Raw genomic sequence first — 18389 nt, 5'->3', positions numbered from 1 at the left:
ACCTCGATCCCCTCACCGACTACGGAGGGATCCTGGCGGCCTACAGAGAGGCCAGGAGAGCCTTTCCGCCCCCGCATCGTGAACTGTCACGTGCGGAAGCAGTGAAGCTCCGACAACTGCAAACGGAATGCGTGCTAACGCCAGCATTGGCCCGGCACGTATGCCCCGACATGTTTGTGGACGCTAAGTGTAGCGCGTGCGAACGTGAACTAGCCACCCTCCGCCACATCATGTGGGGCGGGTGTAACAGTGGTGTGAACAATGGGAATGGGCAGTGCCAGGACGCCACGTATCCCGATGAGGTGGGAGCATGGATACGCTCCCAAGACTTAAACACACAACGAAGGGCCATCCAGCGGCTTGAGGAGGCCCTGGCAAAGCAGACGAGAAAGGGAACCGACGCCCCGGACAACGGGAGCGGAGGAGCCCGAGTATCCAATGCCTAGCCAGAGCACAACATCCTCAAGATCTAGAGCCTGGGACTATAGGACTATTAGCTATAGTTTTTAGATAGGGAATACCCGCGCCCTGCGCGGACTTCCCGCACGCCGGATGCACAAAAAATGTTGTTTCTCTCTCTCTCTGTCGCGAACTTCGTCGTCCTCGCCGTCGTTGTGGTCAACATCGGCAAGTGATGGTGACGGCGACTTGGAACTGGGTATCGCTGTGATTCCCGACGATCCTTGCTTGACAAGCTCCGCGTTAAATGCAAATCATTTATCAGTCTCGGTCGTACTGTCGGAGCTCAGGAACACCAACTACGCACCTCATGTCGCGGACGTTTGGCGAGTGAATCGCTGCTTTCAGCTGCAGCAGGGCACACGGTAGGAATAGCCCCGGCCTCGAGAAGAGGCCTCGTACTGCCAGTGAAACCGAACTGGTTCGCCAACGCAGGATTTACCCTGCAGCAGCTCGCCGCAAAGTGAAGGGAGCAAATGCGGTTGTTCTTCACAGACGTCCAGTCCCTCTGTCCATCGGCACGCGCAAAGTCAACCCACTGGCTGCGTTTAGGTTCGTGGCTTGGAAATGCATGAAACGCCACGCACGTCCCGCTTTTTCCGCGCCTCGACGTGCAGGTTCTCGCTACGCAGCGCTTCCCCGGCATTTTGGCACGTATTGTCGCTCTGAATTATCGTACTCACACGAAGTGGAGCACAACGCAAACCAGTCGATGCAACACGATGAATCGAACGCACGCTTCAACACAGCAAGGATAGCCACTAGGGAGCATGGCTGGGAGTCGGCTCCAAACACTCAGAGATCGACGACGTTATCGTTACTAGCGTATCGTCACTCAATATGGTATTTGTGGAATGTATCACACCGAACACGTAGCGCTAGTCTTGTCTTGTCTTGTCTCCTAGTGTCGTTGTTGTTGTTGTTGTTTCCCTGTAGAAATGGCTCGTACCCAAAGAAGGGGATTGGCCGATTTTAAGGTGAATTTGCCCTAAACTTTCAGCATTGTGTCATTCCTACAGTTTTTTTTTTGTAACTTAATTTTGATTTGAAATACCGATATCAAGTTTGCAGAAAAAAAAATAAGACAAATTTTGAGACAGCAATTTAGCAAGAAAATCGTTTAGTCGCAGTGATGTATTCTTGAACGGCGAATAAAACATCCCTGTGGCTGAAACCCAGTGTAGAGGCTCCAAATGAAAGAAGATCAGGCTGTGATAGTTGCAAGCCCAGTCTTTGAAGAGGTGGTGCTAGTATGCTTTGCCTGAATAAATCGAAACGGCGACAATGTAATAAAAAATGACTGATCGTTTCTTCTTGATTACAGTAAATGCACATAGGGGAATTCAATATGCCTGATCTATGCAAGTAAAAATTGAGGGAGGTAACGCGGCAACGAAATTTCGTGATGACAACTTCCATCATCCTTGATTTAGTCAGTTCACTGCGCCAGGGAAATAACAAGTGTTTGTACTCTGGAGAAGCCGTCAGTGCAGGGTCAGATAAATTTTGCCTGATTTTAAGTGTGCGAAATCGCGCCACCGTAATGTATACTGTATGGGGGAAAATAGGAATAATTGGTGTCGAAAGGGATGTCTTCGCAAGAGAATCAGCTATTTCGTTTAACAACAAACCTTTGTGCCCTGGTGTCCAGATTAAATGAATACTTCGGAGATGACAGGGGATTAACGATTTAAAAAGTTTCACTATAGGTGAGTGACCAGATGCGGACAGAGAAGAGCACACTGATAATGAATCAGTTATGACTGCTACAACTGGAATGGAAATATTTACCTTTCGCAAAGCTAACATTATTGCCATGAATTCAGCCAGAAAGACAGGAAGAAAGTCCGGTAAGCGAAGTGAAAATGACCAATCAAGTACGGGGCAATATATTCCAACGCCTGATTTTTCATGTGATTGAGATGCGTCCGTTGCTATAATGACATTTGTTGGCAGAGTACTTAAATGCTCCTGCAATAAACCATTTAAAATGCCTGTAGGTAATAGCTTTGCGTGAGTTGGGAAGATATCATGGTAAACAATTTCTGGAGAATTTTGTTGCTCAGTTAAAGAAATCAGATCACGAACGTGTACATTTAGGGGCTCAAGTAACGATTGAACAAATACTATTTGTGGTTTGGTAAATCTGGGCCAATGCACGGAGAAGAATAGGTCAGGATTGGAAATAAAAATAATTTGTTCAGGGTTAAACGGTGCTTCATATAGTCGTAAAAAGGTCTGCACAGTAAGAATGTTAAAGCGACATAATAAGGTTGGTATTCGTGCTTCAAGGTATAACACTGCATTTGCAGTATACTTTGGAAGTCCTAAGCAGAGCCGTAAAGCCTCTCTTTCCAACAGAACGAGCGGCCGAAGTTTGTAGGCTGGCGCACCAGAAAAAAGAATGCAGCCAAACTCCAACACAGGTCGGACATACATTTTATATATAATCAAAAGTGCCTTTCTTCTCATACCTGATCTGCAATTGCTCAACCTCCGCAATACCCCCATCGCGCGTACTGCTTTTGTCGCGATGTATTCAATGTGAGGGCGCCAATTTAGATGCTCATTATACATAACTCCAAGATATTTCAATGATTGTACTTGTGGGATATCTTGAAGCTTGTAATTAATAGATATGTGCACGGGATCTTTGATTGGAAAAACGAGAATAGCACATTTACCGGTATTGAGGTTCAACATCAATCCATCCAACCAATGTTCTATTTTATTAAGATATGTTTGCAAGATAGTGTAGAGACAGTGGAAGTCATGTGACATAGCAAAGAAAGCAATGTCATCGGCATAAACATAGGTTTTCACTTCTGGATGAACGGGGATGGTACTAAGCAATATGTTGAATAAAACCGGGGAAAGTACTGACCCCTGAGGTACACCTCGGGTTTGCTTGTGCTTACAGGAAGAGAAACCGCCTTGATAACAATAGAATTCTCTTCTACTTAAAAATTCCGTCACCCATGCTACTATATAAGGTGGAAGTCCATGACTCCATAACTGATTAGTCAAGATAGAATACTCTACACTATCATATGCTTTACATATGTCTAACGTTACTAAAGCCGCAAAGTGCTTTTTGTGACGGGCAATATGAATACGACTTTCCAGATCTACATGTGCATGCCATATGGAATATCCAGATCTAAAGCCAATTTGGGAAGAACTCAACAGTTGTTTCTCGTTAATAAACCTAATTATACGACCATGAAGTACCCTTTCAATAAGTTTTACTACATTAGATGTTAAGGCTATCGGTCGTATGTTGTCTAAATTATAGCCTGCCCCCTGTTTCTTAAGCAATGGTATAATTTTCGCAATCTTCCATTCAGAAGGGATCCATGCTCTTCTAAGGGAATAATTGATGAGACCTAACAGATCATTCGGATATTCCCTGTGAAGTATTTTTAGCATTGTATTTGTTATTCCATCGGGGCCTGGTGCTGCATTTGGCAATCTTTCCATAGCCTGATTTAATTCGGAAGTCGATATTTCTGTGTAGTCATAGATGGTTGTTGTGTAAGCCGAATTAGGAAGATGCGTTGAGAACCTGTTTTCTAATTCTTTAGCCAACTGATTCAAAGATTCCTGTAGTTCCTGTGAGGTGTAAACTACTGAGTCAACGTTTCCTGGTATAGGGGTCTTCTTCCTACCACGAAGGAAGTTGAATAAAGCACGTTTGTTATTTGATTTAGACAGGTACTCGAAATGTTCTTGGTCATATTGCTCTTTCGCTCGCGATATAGTGCGTTTAAATGTTGCCGCAATGAACTGGTAATCCTTCCAATTTTTTGGACTCTGATTACATATAAGTCTTTTCCATGCGGCTTTTCTTCTTCTATAATTTCGTGTGCACTCATCATTCCACCATCTACTAGGTTGGGCACTTTTGGATGACGACGAAGCAATTACAAATTCTGAAGTGTTCTTGGAGATTTTTAAAGCAGAACAGAGATTTCTGCCGAGGTCTTCATTTTGACCACTGGACACTGCCCTAATGTTGGAACGCAAGCAGTCTTTAAATTTTTTGTAATTGATCAATGTTTTCTTTGTCCTTTCAATAGATTTCACAGCACATGAGATTTCAAAGTATACAGGAAGATGGTCACTGTTTGAAGAGAAATCAATTGTTTTCCAAGACTTTATTGAAACACTTGGGCTGCAAAACGTGAGATCTAATACCGATCGTGTCCGTCCGCGAATAAAAGTAGGCTGTCTATCATTTAGGCAGGTAAGATTTTTATTAATCATCCAATCCCACAGAAGAGTACCAGAATGGTCTGTTCGAAATCCCCATGAAACATGATGTGAGTTGAAATCACCAGTCAGAAGGAAATCATTCTTGCAATTAGCTAAGGCAGTATCTAATTGTTGAGTATTATGCAAACCCGTTGGAAAATATGCGTTTATAAGTGAAAAAGGGTGGTGCCCGGGCAGACAGAGGTCTATTGCCAAAATTTCACAGTCTGTGGACATAAGCTGAAAAGCTATGCTCGCTGTGCGGCAAAATTTATTCGAGACTAGTATAATTAGACCACCTCCTAGTGATGGACGGTCTAACCGAAATGCTCTAAAATTGTTTAAATGATAATTCTTAACAGGGTTAAGCCAGGTTTCTTGTAATAAGATTATATCCGGATATAACTGATTAATTAAGCAAAGTAAGTCAGTAGAAGCAGAAATCAAAGACCTACAATTCCACTGTAGTACTTTCAAGGTATCTATGTTGACGAGCGAAACACTTCAGCAACGGCAGCTTCTAAAATATTCTCCTTAAAAAGTGCACTGGCATTTTCGCTGCCCTTTTTGGGTTTTGTGTTTGGGCAAGGAGATTTTAATGGAGATCCAGTGCGCTTCTGACGCCTGAAATCTTGGCATACGTCCATTTCATTCTGATCCTCCACGTGGGTCGACGTAGAAGGTACGGACGAAATTGGGGTTTTCTCCTCGCGGGATTGTCGCTGTGGGGCTAAATTCGGTATAACTTCCACTGCACAAGGTGCCGACTTGGCCATCGGTACTGCTATCACAGAAGCCAGCTGTGTCATCTGTGAGCAAAACACTTGAGAGATGCACTCACTCGCGCGCTCGTAACTATGTGTTCCAGCGCTTTCGACATCGCCTTTTCTACTGCAGCCTCAATAAGATTAAGAATCTTCGTCTCACTTAGTTGTTCGTGCCTCGACGCGACTCCGGCATATCCAAAGGCTCTATCCTTCACAACTGTTATTGCTTCTCGCCGCGAGCAACGACGTCTGTCCATGATTTCTAGAAGTTGCGTTTCATTGGACCTTGCGGTGCAGTTCAGATAATCGGCCGCGTGATTTCCTGCACAGAGGCAGCACTTTTCGATTTCGGCGATGCACTCCTTCGATGGGTGGGTATCGCCACAGATGCGGCAACGTGAATTTGATTTACAGCCCCCTGCACTGTGACCAAAACGCCAACAGTTTTGACATTGGAGAGGACGAGAAGCGAGACGTTCGACTCTGAAAATGAGCGGCCATATTTTCAACTCGGATGGACAGGAAGTGCCGGCAAAGGTAGCAATAACCGACTCAGTGGGGACTTTCTCACCGTTAACTAATCGGTTGCATCGGTACACAGCTATGACCCCAGCATCAGACAGCTTTTCCAGAGTCTCAGCGGGCGTTAATGTAGAGTCGACTCCTCGTACAATTCCCTTAGTGCACGCTAAATGAGGCGGGATAAATGCACTTACCGGGACCGAAGCAAATGTCTTGCATTTTAGGATGTCAGAAACGCACGAAGGATCTGACGATCTGCATACCAAACCACCTCTTCCGAACTGACGAACATCACTTATCAGCTGAAAGTGCGGCGTCATGGCCTGCAACCCCACCTGGATCGCCTTCGGGTTATTGAGCCTAATAAATCCACCATTCGAGGGCACCAGCGCAACAGGGATGCTTCCAACACCACTGCGGAAAAAACATTCCAATGGCAATTCATCATTAGGCAAGGAGGCTGACCAAGGGCTATGCCCTTGGCCAGGAGATGAATTAGACATTAGCACTAATTCGATTGCTTAAAGAAGTAATATGCCACGTCAGCTAGTTTCAACAGGTCAAATTCACCCAAAAACTCAGCCAAACCACCGTCCGAAAGAGTCCGAAGGGACGAGCCCGGTTCAGAACGAAGCCCGGTTCAGCGGAAGATCAGCGGTGATGGCGTCCGAACAGCAGGTCCGAACAGCTTGAGTCCGAACAGCTTGAGCGTTCGATCCAAGACTTCTTCGAAAGTCGGCGCCCTAGTGTCGATGTCACAGGGCAGTCTATCTTTCGTTTTTTTTTTCTCCTCAGCTTTTCTACGCTGTTTGACGTCGAAATAAAATACATTCCACGCGACGGACGCCACTCAAATTTGGCCAAGCCACCTATGCATACCAAGTGATCGATTAATGGGCACATCTCGATCTTGAAATTTGATGTCAGTGCTCCTTTAATTGTCTCCGCTTATAATTAACTTGTGAGAGTGAAATATATCACGTAAGAGTTCTCAAAGTGCACTAATGCGAACCTGGGATCGTCAACTCAAGACAACATTTTGCAGGGTGTCCCACGCTCGCTAGTCCTAACCTCGTCGACTAGTTCTACACTAAAGCTTTCGTTTGGGATAGTTGGTGCTTTCTTGAAAAATATATTTGGGTTGAGCGAAAAAGACACGGACGAAGGCGAGTACACAGGACTGGCGCAAACTACAACAACGAAAGGCCAAAGCAGCTCAACATTAATAGACATAAGTCTGACACGTGCTAATTAGTCACAACGAAAAATCAACAAAAAAGGAATTGTACGCATAAAAAACTACAGTGAAATCGCCAAGCCATTAGGTTGTTCTGAAAAGTTGTCATCGCGTGCCAGTCATTCCGCGAGTTGTCGACCAGACTTTTTTTTTTTTTTTCAGCACGTAGAGGGATATGGCACGCTTAGTCCGGCTACAGTAGTACACTGTAGTCTGCCATCACATTGTGGGCTTCGTATGCCAGTTGTGTGGCGGAATTAAGGGCGTCCGTGGAGCTTTTCTCAGGAGGATGCATCGATGGGGAGAAGAGCAGGAATATGGGATGGCGTGTCATTCTGCCGAGTCATGACCGCCAATATTTTAATAAAGTGTGAAGTTGGCTAGCAGTGATGAACTCTAGCTGTTTCAAACAAATATGTGGACTTTAAGCTTGCAAACCGACGTCTGCTGCAGCTTCTCGCTACTGCATAGGAAAATATTAACCGAAATTCCGGGAAGGGGGAGGGTAGCTCTCCCTTCGCTTGCACTCCCATTCCAACACCCCTGGCTGTAACCAGGAAGCAAACATCGAGTTATCCAAATCTCCATCGCAGCCATTTCGCCAATGATTACAGCCACGTGTTGGCCATGCGTCAGGCCGATTTTTGAAGACGTGTGTAGGATGCCAAATACGCTCGACACGCTAAGAAGCTAGAAACAGTGGCGTAGCCAGAATGGAGTACACCAAGTCTATGCCCCCCCCCTAAGCTCCGGATTTTTTTTCTCACTTGTACATGCACAACACAAAATGACACTCGACCACATCTGTCCACCCGGTCACCACTTCCCTACGCCCCTGGCTAGAAAGGGGCTATATTTTGTTCTCCACGTCCCCCTCAACTGACAGCAAGCAATAATAGAGGGATGAAAGCGAAATGCAGCGGTTATTTTTGCCTATTTGTCTACAAAAGGTTGTTTGTTTAACAAAGAAAATGTGCATCATCTAAAGATGAAAGAAAAGGGTGGGGGGAGTGTATTTGCTGAATGGATTGGCTACCGGCCAGAGAACTCTCCCTCCACCTGTGTTTCCGTGGTGTAGCGGTTATCACGTGCGCCTCACACACGCAAGGTCCCCGGTTCGATCCCGGGCGGAAACATGTTTTTTTTTTTCATTACACTTTTTTCTTTTTTTTTCTGTTTCTCGCTAAGGCGTGCCGTTAAACGACGATGAACTCAGAGATGCTTGTTTGCGCCTGTAAGACATTGATTGATTCAAACAACAATGGCGCACATGAACTCATATGCAAGGCATCAAAACATAAAACGACACTCGACTAATTCTCAGTGTTGAAAAAACGCCGGTTCCTTGAGTATTCCAATTTTGTTGTTGTTGTTGAGGAAATTGAATGAATTGCAAAGACGTTATTCAGTTTTTTTTTCTGTAAATTTCATTCACTAGATTTATAGTAGGTTCATTAGAGCGAAAAGCGTGCAATCTTTAAAACGTGTCGTTAGCATATTTTATATGAAGCCATTCGGAAACAATTTTTGTCCTACGCTACCCTACCTACGCTACAGTTAACGATATCCTATGTAAAAGCAAAATATAGGAGATGATTCCAGTGAGATGGCCTATAGCTGCAGATGGTAATTTGATTATTCCGAGTAACAATCACCAAATTATAATTCTCGATAATTTGCACGCAGCCAACATTTTTTATTCATTTCCGTATTTTTGCATTATATAGCATTTGAAGTTCATTTAAAATAGTCTGATTTGCCTTGCCAGCTACCGACCATCTCTTCCAAATTTTCTGACATACTTTGCTTTGATGCAGTATCGTGAACTATATTACAAAGCAATGTTTCCTAAAAGCACCGCAAGAAATACGCTAAGCACACATTAAAAAAATTGCATACCTTTTTCTTTAGTGCAGCATTTATAAATGCAAAGTTAGTGGTTTGAAATCTGCAGAAAGAATAAACTGAATAAAATAACTAAATTTGATTCAGTTCACCCAACCAAAAAGCAATTCTTTAAAACCCACATTACCGCGGTATTTCCAGCCCTACGAATGTGCCGAAGCTTCGTTTTATGCTTTGATACCCTGCATTTAAATCAAAGCAGGCTATTGTTTCGTGATTTAATGAATGCACAACGGCTGAAAACAAATGTATATCTCTGATGTTATGCCTGCGAGTCCACATCGAACGTCCATGCCTCCGAAAAAGGCAATCTGTGTCAAGGCCAGCACGCGAGCCCGCCTGACGCGAACAACTCCACGGCGTCATCACGCGGCGGCGCCTTCCTGTCTGGCGAGTCTTACGCAATGCGTGGCGACGTCGCTCGACCTTGGGTGCAGCCACGTGCAGCGGCTCCGTATTTGATGAGAATGACGCGGCCCAGCGGCGACACCATTGGAGGATTCTGACCTCATGACCAGCGGCGCTTCTGGTTGGACATTTGGTTACTCAAAGAATCCACCCGGTGCATATAAAAAAAGCCCTGCGGCGCGTCGCGACCAGTAAACCTATGTGTCAGAGGAGAGAGCTCGGCTGTCCGAGTCTCTAAGCTGTCGGCCCCAGTGCCGAATTGGTAACGCCTCTATGTCTTTTCTGTACATAAACCTTGTTAACTCACCGTCGTCTCGTCCACTCGTCTATCAGCTCTGTGCAGAAGCAGTCGTGAGCTGAGAAACCTACGCTACCAAACGGCTGGTGACCTTCCCGGCGGAGTTCGAAGCAGTGGTGCCTTGGGGATCGTGTTCGCGTCGCCGTCTTTCGTAACAGTGGTTGCAGCGGTGAAATTCGTGGCGCCCTTCCTAACGTCGTCGGAGGCGCGCTTCCGCAACAGTGGCTGGCAGCGGTGGGATCGGCCGGCGTCAGCGACATCGATGCGGTGAGTGCCTGATTTTTTCCCCTCATTTCACCAGACTACTCTAGCTCAGGTTATAGTATTTTAGAGAAGGGCTGTGTGAAGCATTAGAGCGAGCTTTGATCGTTTCAAGCAAAGTCGAAGAGATTTGAAACCAACGTTAATGCGGAGGGGGTAAACACGGGAGTGCTAAAAATTGCTTGCGCGTCTTGCTAGTAGACTTGCGTCTTGCTAGTAGATAGTGGGTACGGCAAGTAGATCCTTAACAGGGGCAAACAGCAAGAGGCTAGTGTGAACGATGGAGAACCTTAAAGTGAAGGAACTCATCGAAATTTGTGAGGAACTCGGCATTACTTTGGGCCGTGCGAAACGAAAGCAAGCGATCCTCGAGATCATGAAGGATGAAGGAGTGTCGGCTGAGGAAGTCGATGAGGCCTGGGCGGATATCAAAGCACGCCGCGAGGAGGCCGAAAGGCGAGAAGTAGAAGTTCGCGAACGTGAAGAAGCTGAAAGGCGAGAACGGCGTGAGGAGACCGAGAGACAGCAGCGCCTTGAGTTGAAACGAATAGAATTTGCAATTCTACAGTGCTCGCAGGTGCCTAGCGTAGCTTCTGCGACAGTTCAGGTCAGCGGTCAGAGAATTCGCGACCAACTGCCACCGTTCGTAGAAGGCGAGGACATGGCGAAGTATCTCGTCAAGTTTGAACACGTCTGTCAGCGAAATGCTTTGGAGCGGTCTCTTTGGGCGCAGAACCTGTTAGCTCTTCTTCCCGGCGAAGTGTCCGACGCGATAACTTGCTTGTCGAGGGAAGCGTTTGAGAGCTATGACGAGGTTAAGGAAGTGCTCTTGAGACGTTATAAGTTGTCACCCGAGGCTTTCAGGCAAAGGTTCCGGTATGCTAAAAAGGGGAATGAGTCACACGTTGACTTCGCGTTTCGTCTTAAAGCCGATTTAATTGAATGGCTCAAGGGCGGAGGTGTGACGATCGCGATAAAGTGGTAAAATACATTGCATTGTAGCAATTCCACCGCTGCATCGAGGAGGATGTCAAGCTTTGGCTGCAGGACAAACTTGGTGAAGTACAGCTAAACAAAGCAGCAGAGCTAGCTGAGAAGTATTATACTCGTTGAAAGTTGCATAGCAGGGCAGTGCGCGTTGAAAATGATGAAAGGAAAGAGGGCTTTTCAAAGAAACCTGATCAACGGAAACCCGCTCCGCACCGTAATTTCAAGAAGGACCCGTCTCTTACGAAGGACACTGTAGGGGAAGGGCAAACGGAAGCGGAGAAATCGAGTGAGGTTTCTAAACAACGCACTGATACAACACGGGCGTTTGAATCACAGAAGCCGCTAATCTGCTACAACTACAAAAAGGAAGGGCACATTGCTATAAACTGTAAGCAAAAGTTTGCTTTCGCAACAATCCGAGAATCGGAAAAGAACATGTGGTTGTTAGAGCCGTATCCCCAAGAAAGTAGTGTGAATGGAAAAACGTGTCGAGCACTTCGAGACTCAGCAACAACCATGGACGTTGTCCATCCTTGATTCGTGTCTCTGGATGACTTTACAGGAGAATGCTCGTGGATCACGCAAGTCGCCGAGGAGCAGAGTGCTTGCTTACCAATCGCTACGGTTGTCATTGAAGGCCCGTTCGGTAAGCTTCGCACCAAAGCGGCTGTGTCTGCCGCGCTTCCCGATCGTTTTCCTTATCTTTTCTCTAACAACTCAGAGTAGCTTTTCAAAGAGCAGGGTAAATCGTTCTTCTCCAACTTAGCGTACATGGCCCTCACGCGATCGCAAGCGTGGAAGCTTTCGCAGGAGCTTGATCTTGTTCGATGTGATGAAGCATCAAGTGACCTTGGCGGCGAGTCGACGGAACCTCAGAGAGGAAATTCTCCATGTGAGTCATGTGAGCAGTCACTCGAGCGGCCCGTCGCCGAAGCAACTGGCGTGGTTTCCGTAGCAGGAGGAGACGACATGGCGCAATTGAGTCAGAGCGAGGGGGTGTAACATCTCGCCTGTAGCGGAAAGTTGGAGTAAGCTGTCGAGGGTTGATCGAGAAACGCTCATTCCAGAGCAGCGTGAGGACCTCTCGATTAAAGCGCCAATCGAAAGTGTAAACTTGAGAAAAAAGAAAAAGAATGTTTCTTTTTTTGAGAAAGCAGGGCTTCTGTATCGGAGCTACACAAATGCGCAGGGTCGCAAGTATGAGCAGCTCTTGGTGCCACAAAAGTATCGTCGCCAGCTATTGGAACTGGCGCATGAAAACGCATGGGCAGGGCATCTCGGCATAAAAAAAGACTAAGGCGGGAGTTTCCCTTGAGTTTTATTGGCCGTAATGCTGGAAGGATATCGAAGACTTTGTACACCCATGCGACACACTTGTCAGAGAGCGGGGAAATCCACGGACAAGTGGAAGGCACCCATGAAGCTTGTGCGAATTATCACAGAACCTTTTCGGCGCCTAGCAATTGATATCGTCGGGCCACTGCCAGAGTCAAGGCAAGGTTGTCGGTACACCCTGACGGCTTTCTGTGTAGCCACAAAATTTCCGGAAGCGATACCACTTAAGGAGCTCAATTCCCCTCATGTCGTGGATGCACTGCTATCTATATTTGGACGCGTCGGATTTCCTTCTGAAATCCAATGCGACAATGGTAACGGCTTCACCAGCTGCCTTACCTCTACCTTTATGGATAAATGTGGAATAAAAGTAGTGCACAGCTCGATACATCACCCGCAATCTAATCCGGTAGAGCGTATGCATTCCGTTCTGAAACGGATACTGAGAGCTCTTTGCTACGAGCACAAATGCGACTGGGAAGCGTGTATGAGTATACGCGTTCCACACAGGAATGGCTGACACTGCTGCATGCGACCATTGTGGCAGTGATGAAACAACTTGGCACATTCTGTATGAATGCCCACAATACTGCTCGCAGAGACAGTCACTCTGCAATGCACTAGATGAACTGGACAACCAGCCTCTTTCGGAAGAAAGACTCCTGCGCTGCCGACAGGACTTCATGTCGCAGAAGAAGGCCGTGAAGGCGCTCATGCGCTTCTTGCGTTCAACCGGCCTGTCTAAGCGACTGCAATCGGAACTCCCTGAATGTGTGCGCATGTGTGTTTTTTTTCTAATTTATTTTATATCTCTCTATATCTATCCTCTTTCCGACCCTTTTCCCCACCCCCGTACAGGGTAGCAAACCAGTTCGTTTAGGTTAACCTCCTTGTCTCTTCCTTTTAATTATTTCTCTCTCTCTCTCTCTCTCTCTCTCTCTCTCTCCAACTTTGTCACCTCCATGAGAAGGGTAGTTCAGATCTGACGCAATATAGACCAGTCGAGCTTAGTGTGCGTCTTGAGCAAACAGTTTCGATTTCGCCCGGCAAGTTCGATGACGAACACTTCATTCTATGTGCACCTTTTGTGGTTTCTGTAGAAATGTATACAGATCCCAGAAATTGACACTCACTAAATTTTAATATAAGTTGTTGCGCTGAAGTTAATAGCTGAAGAGGTATTTGAAGAGTTTTTGTTAATTAGTCGCAACCTCGATCTGATTTTGTTCAAAAAAAAAACGGCTGTAACCTTACTGTTGTAGAGCTTATAGAGCTTTTATAAAAAATTGTACTGGTTAGAAAAAGTTCGGGAACCTTAATTTGTATGCTTAAGAGTCGAACGCGATAGTGAAATTCTGTTACTAGTGCGTACTTCAAACGCTGTTTTGAGTATTGCAAAGCCTGACTTCCTTGCACAGTTTGCTGCGCAACCAGGTGAAACTACAGCGTACGAAACTACGATTGAGCTCAATAATAAATGTATTTGCGCATTGCATACCAAAAAAAAAAAGCTATCAATTTCTTTCCGTTGGTTAGACGCGTCACCGAACTGCCGTGAAGTGTTTGCTAGTCCTTAACGACGGCGAAAGCAAGAGCAGACGCAAGCTCTGCGCTCCACGAAAAAAGACCCCAGTCTGCGCTACTGTTGCTTTGGGAATCGCCACGGACGTAGATGACTTCAGTTTTACTCATTTCCGCAGCTTTCGCAAAGCAGAATGGCGAGAGCGCTAAATACAGGCCGTTGCGAACGTGTTGAGTAAGCGAATACTCGCGTTCGCCACGGCCGTTCGCTTGAGTAAGTGTGATAACGTGGTCTTCTGTTGTTGTTCTGAGTAGTTTTGACGGAGAGACATGGTAACTTCGAATATGAAGCTTAACGGACCCTCTGTCCACGGTGCACGAGGTGCATCAGTAGACAAGTGACGCCCGGCTGCGATAAACATCCCACACGCTGCGACCACCGATAATCTGAAGTTATCGCCACCGCACAGCATTAAGCACACTAGGGCTTTGAAGGCTCCAAGTGCCAGTTTTACATAGGAAATGCGAACACGTGCGTCCTACAGGTAAATCGCAAAGTGATCGCGACCACAAGCAGTTTTTTTTTCTTTGCCGGAGCTATCTCGGAGACATCGGTTTTGCCTTTCGTTGTACACTAAGAAAGTGGACACGCATGTATCTCAATCCGCAGTATACACACAGGGAAGACAACCGTCAACAGAGCATTCGAACATGCCAGATAAGACACTTCAATACACAGCAAGCAGCTGCTAACAACCGCAAAGCGAAAATCACCAGGGTCATTCGTGCCGGATAAAGCGAGCTTCGTACCACTGATCGCATATATAGAGTCTTCATATATGCACTTAGTTTAGTGTTTGCCTCGAACTAGATGTCATAGAATGCTCGCTTGCACTTAAATTGCCAGATGCAGCACGCTGAAATAAATTAAACACATTTTGCATTCTTCCCGCATTTCGTTTTGATGAGCTTCCTATTTTTATGAAGCGAGCCATTTTTCCCGCATTTCGTTTTGATGAGCTTCCTACTTTTATGAAGCAAGTTTGTATTGAAGGAAGAAGCTTGCTAGGTCCTTGATTTTCAGGAAACCGCGTCTCAAGACCAACGAAGGAGGAGGGCCTATGCACGTTCGCTTGCGGACGGCTCTCTGTGCACTACCCAATTATGGCCGGCGTGGCAACGGGGGCGCTGGTGGCGGCGTTTTTCGCTGCGCCGCCTGGGCAGAATTTGATGCCTCTACATAACACGCGCTCGCTTCGAACGCCTTTGCGCTGCCAGCGTAAACGTTTTGCTCTTCTCACTCTTAAAATAAATGACGGAAGCAGCATCGATTACGTTCCAGGTAAAACAATGACGAGCTAAATTTTTTTTTTTTACAGTAGATCGCCAATGGTGCCGGCGCTCCAGCGTACACGCTTTGATGAGGTTTATGGTATCCGCGTGCACTCCGACAGGGGTGTGAAGAGAAAGACAATACATGCGCAGTAGGTTAAAAAAAAAAGCGAGATGACCACAATTACTCTGCAGCGTGCCTCGCAATCATGTCGCGCTTCTGAAACGTATACGACAGCGTACTTGCATTTCAGGTTGTGCTGTTCATGAGCGATTCCTTTAAAAACATGCGATTGTTTCGCCTCCACAATTGGTATACCTATATCGGACGCATCGAGGTAAATGCTGGCAGTTTTTTTCTTTCTACGGCGGTGAATACCGCCACAGATGTTGCGTTAGATTTTCCAGTATGTAGTTGCTTATATTTCATCACTTTGTCTAGTTTGATGTTTTGGGGAATAATTTCGGCGCTTCGTTTCACCAGAAAAACAAGTTGAGGTTAGTTGCAGAAACTGCTACTGGTATACGTGTCTACGTGCAATATCCTAGCAACTGTGTTGTCGCGCTTGTAAGTACCAGTTTAGATAGCCACCCGATGAATAAATTTTTCGCAAGGTTGATTACCCCAGAACAGCATCAATCTGTATACATGAACATGACGTACGAGACGGATCGTTGGTTCACTCAGGCAAAGGGCGTTTCATTATCGCGTGGGCCACAAAGCAACGTGCGTCATCGAAACAGTTCATTACGGCCTTCTGGCGTGTTTTTTTATTGTTATCAGCAGTGCTCTTGCGTGAAGTGAACATTACCGTTTATGACGTGTTGGTAAATGAGTCAGCTTTTTGCGTAAATAGGGGTAATCCAGACTGCGTAATCCGACTGCGTAATCCAGACGACTATTGAGAAAAATAAATCTGTACATGAGAATCGAGTATCCCGACTTCTCAGAATTCCGTAAATCATTCTGTGGTTTGCAGCGTTACTTTTTTTTCCTCACTATTGTAAGTGATTGTGTATGACAGACAGTCTCCTGTATCCCAAAGCGGAATTCTGTCTCATTTGCGGCATTATTTGCAGAGGCAGACTTAACTAGCATGGTAAATTGCAATGCTGTGAGTAAACAGAAAACGTCCCAATTTCATTTATAATAGTTCGACACAACTGATTAATCGCGTAGTCTATGCCAAGTTGTAATGAAGTCAGACCCATTTAGCACGAATATCTTATTAGCATTGATTTCGTCAAGTACGTGCATGGCAAAAACAACTAATGTCTCGCTGTCCTGCTCTTTCATTTTCAAAGTGGGTCCATACCTTTCGCATCTTAACCTTTAGCAGCAATAAATATCTTTACTTTGTACCTTTGGTAATCTACTACTCGAAATTGAGAAGAAATTGAGAAGAGTGGTACAAGGCGGGCTCAGAAAGAAGCGACCGTCGGTGGCGGAGCAGGCGAGTCTGTGCCGTGACGTCACTTCGCCGCGACTGCGGCGACGCCAACGTTCGTTCTCGGGGCTAATATTCGCTCTAACTCCTACCGACGTCTTCCGAAATCGGCCTGCCACGTCGCCAACACATGGCTGTAATCGTTTACGAAATGGCTTTGATGGACGTTTGCTTCCAGGTTGCCGCCATGTGCGAAATGTATCAGGGGGCAGGGGGAGCCCCCCCCCCCCCCCCTCCTATTCGCTTAAGAGGGGTGCGCAGAGTTTGCTCCATTCATTGACTTAGCAAGGAAGGGGAGGGGTGCCAATTCCGCCCCATACATTGACTTAAAAGTTGCAACGAACCTTCGCCCCCGCCACCCTGAGTGGGAACATTGCGCACGCCTATGACCATGGGTGCGTGGAGGGGGGTGCAAACAGGGGCTGCCCAGTGCCACCCCCTGAATATTCTAATATTTCTTCCATGCAGCAGCGCTAGGCTGCGACAGACGTCGGTCTTGAAACTCAGGTTCGCATATTTGTGTGAAACAGCGTTCAGGATTGCTAGCCAACATAACACTTTATTAAAATTTCGCAGTCGTGATGGATGGATGGATTGATATGGCTGTACGGCTTGGTGGCTCACGCCACCAACTTAAGTCGTAACACTTAGTGAACCAAAAACTATATCTTTTTTTCCCCTTTATATAGTGGGGTTGAGGACTGGTACTTTGCAGTGCAGGGTTTAATTTTCATTCTTGTCTTCACTTTAGCCACCAATCAGATAACCTAGCTGCTTCTTGTTAATTCTGCCCGTTTAAAGTCTATTATGCCCTCCCTGTCCTTAAACCCCAGTGCTTTGAAAAACTCTGCGCCATCATCCTGAAATATAGGGTGAAGACCTTTATAGAACATTATAAAGTGTTCGGCAGTTTTCTCCTCCTCTTTACACGCACTGCATACCGTGTCTACCCCTTCGTATTTGGCCCGAAATGTCTAGGTTCGCAATACTCCCGTCCTGGCCTCAAACAGTAGAGAACTACCCCGAGCAATATCATAGAACCTTTGCTTGTAATTTCCTTCTTAAAAGTTCGATAGATCTCTAGAGCGGACTTTTTATTATGCCGATTATCCACATATCGGTCTCAGCTTCCTTAACCTTCTTCTTAACCGATAACTCTTTTTGGTTTGACCCCCTGCTGTTCTCCAAGTATTTACCCGTCAATTTTCTGGTTCGTTTCCTCCATTTTCTATCGACATTCTTCATGTTGGGCTGAAAACCTTCTTAGGCCAACGCTCCTCCCCCATTTCTCTCAATCGCTTCTCAAGTTTTATCTTGCTGCTAGCTTCCCTGCCCTCAAATGATGTCCATCCCATATCACTTTGCACTCCCTGATTTGGTGCTTTCCCGTGAGCTCCTGAGGCAAACCAACCTATCCCCCGTTGCTTAATTTCTACTCTTGATTGAACTTCTGATCTCATGCACAAGACTGCATTGCCGAACGTCAGACCAGAAACCATGACTTTTCATATTCTTCTCACAACATAATACCTATTGTAATTTCACAGTGCCTTATTTTTCATAACTGCTGCATTCCTGCTACCTTTAGTCGTCACGTATATTTCGTGTTCCCTTAGGTACTCGGTCCAATTGCTCATCCATACGCCCAGATA

The 18389-nt window shown here is 45.9% G+C and overlaps 1 non-coding gene across 1 annotated transcript; it reads left to right on the top strand.

Annotated features, from left to right (window-relative positions):
* The first annotated feature begins 8302 nt into the window (after nt 1-8302).
* Nucleotides 8303-8375, top strand: TRNAV-CAC (transfer RNA valine (anticodon CAC)). The gene has a single exon. It is a non-coding gene; the product is annotated as a tRNA-Val (tRNA).
* Nucleotides 8376-18389: the final 10014 nt, after the last annotated feature.

The sequence above is a fragment of the Rhipicephalus microplus genome, chromosome 3, assembly GCF_043290135.1.
Source record: "Rhipicephalus microplus isolate Deutch F79 chromosome 3, USDA_Rmic, whole genome shotgun sequence".
Classification (NCBI taxonomy): Eukaryota; Metazoa; Arthropoda; class Arachnida; order Ixodida; family Ixodidae; genus Rhipicephalus; species Rhipicephalus microplus.
This window is presented reverse-complemented; position numbering and strand designations above follow the sequence as displayed.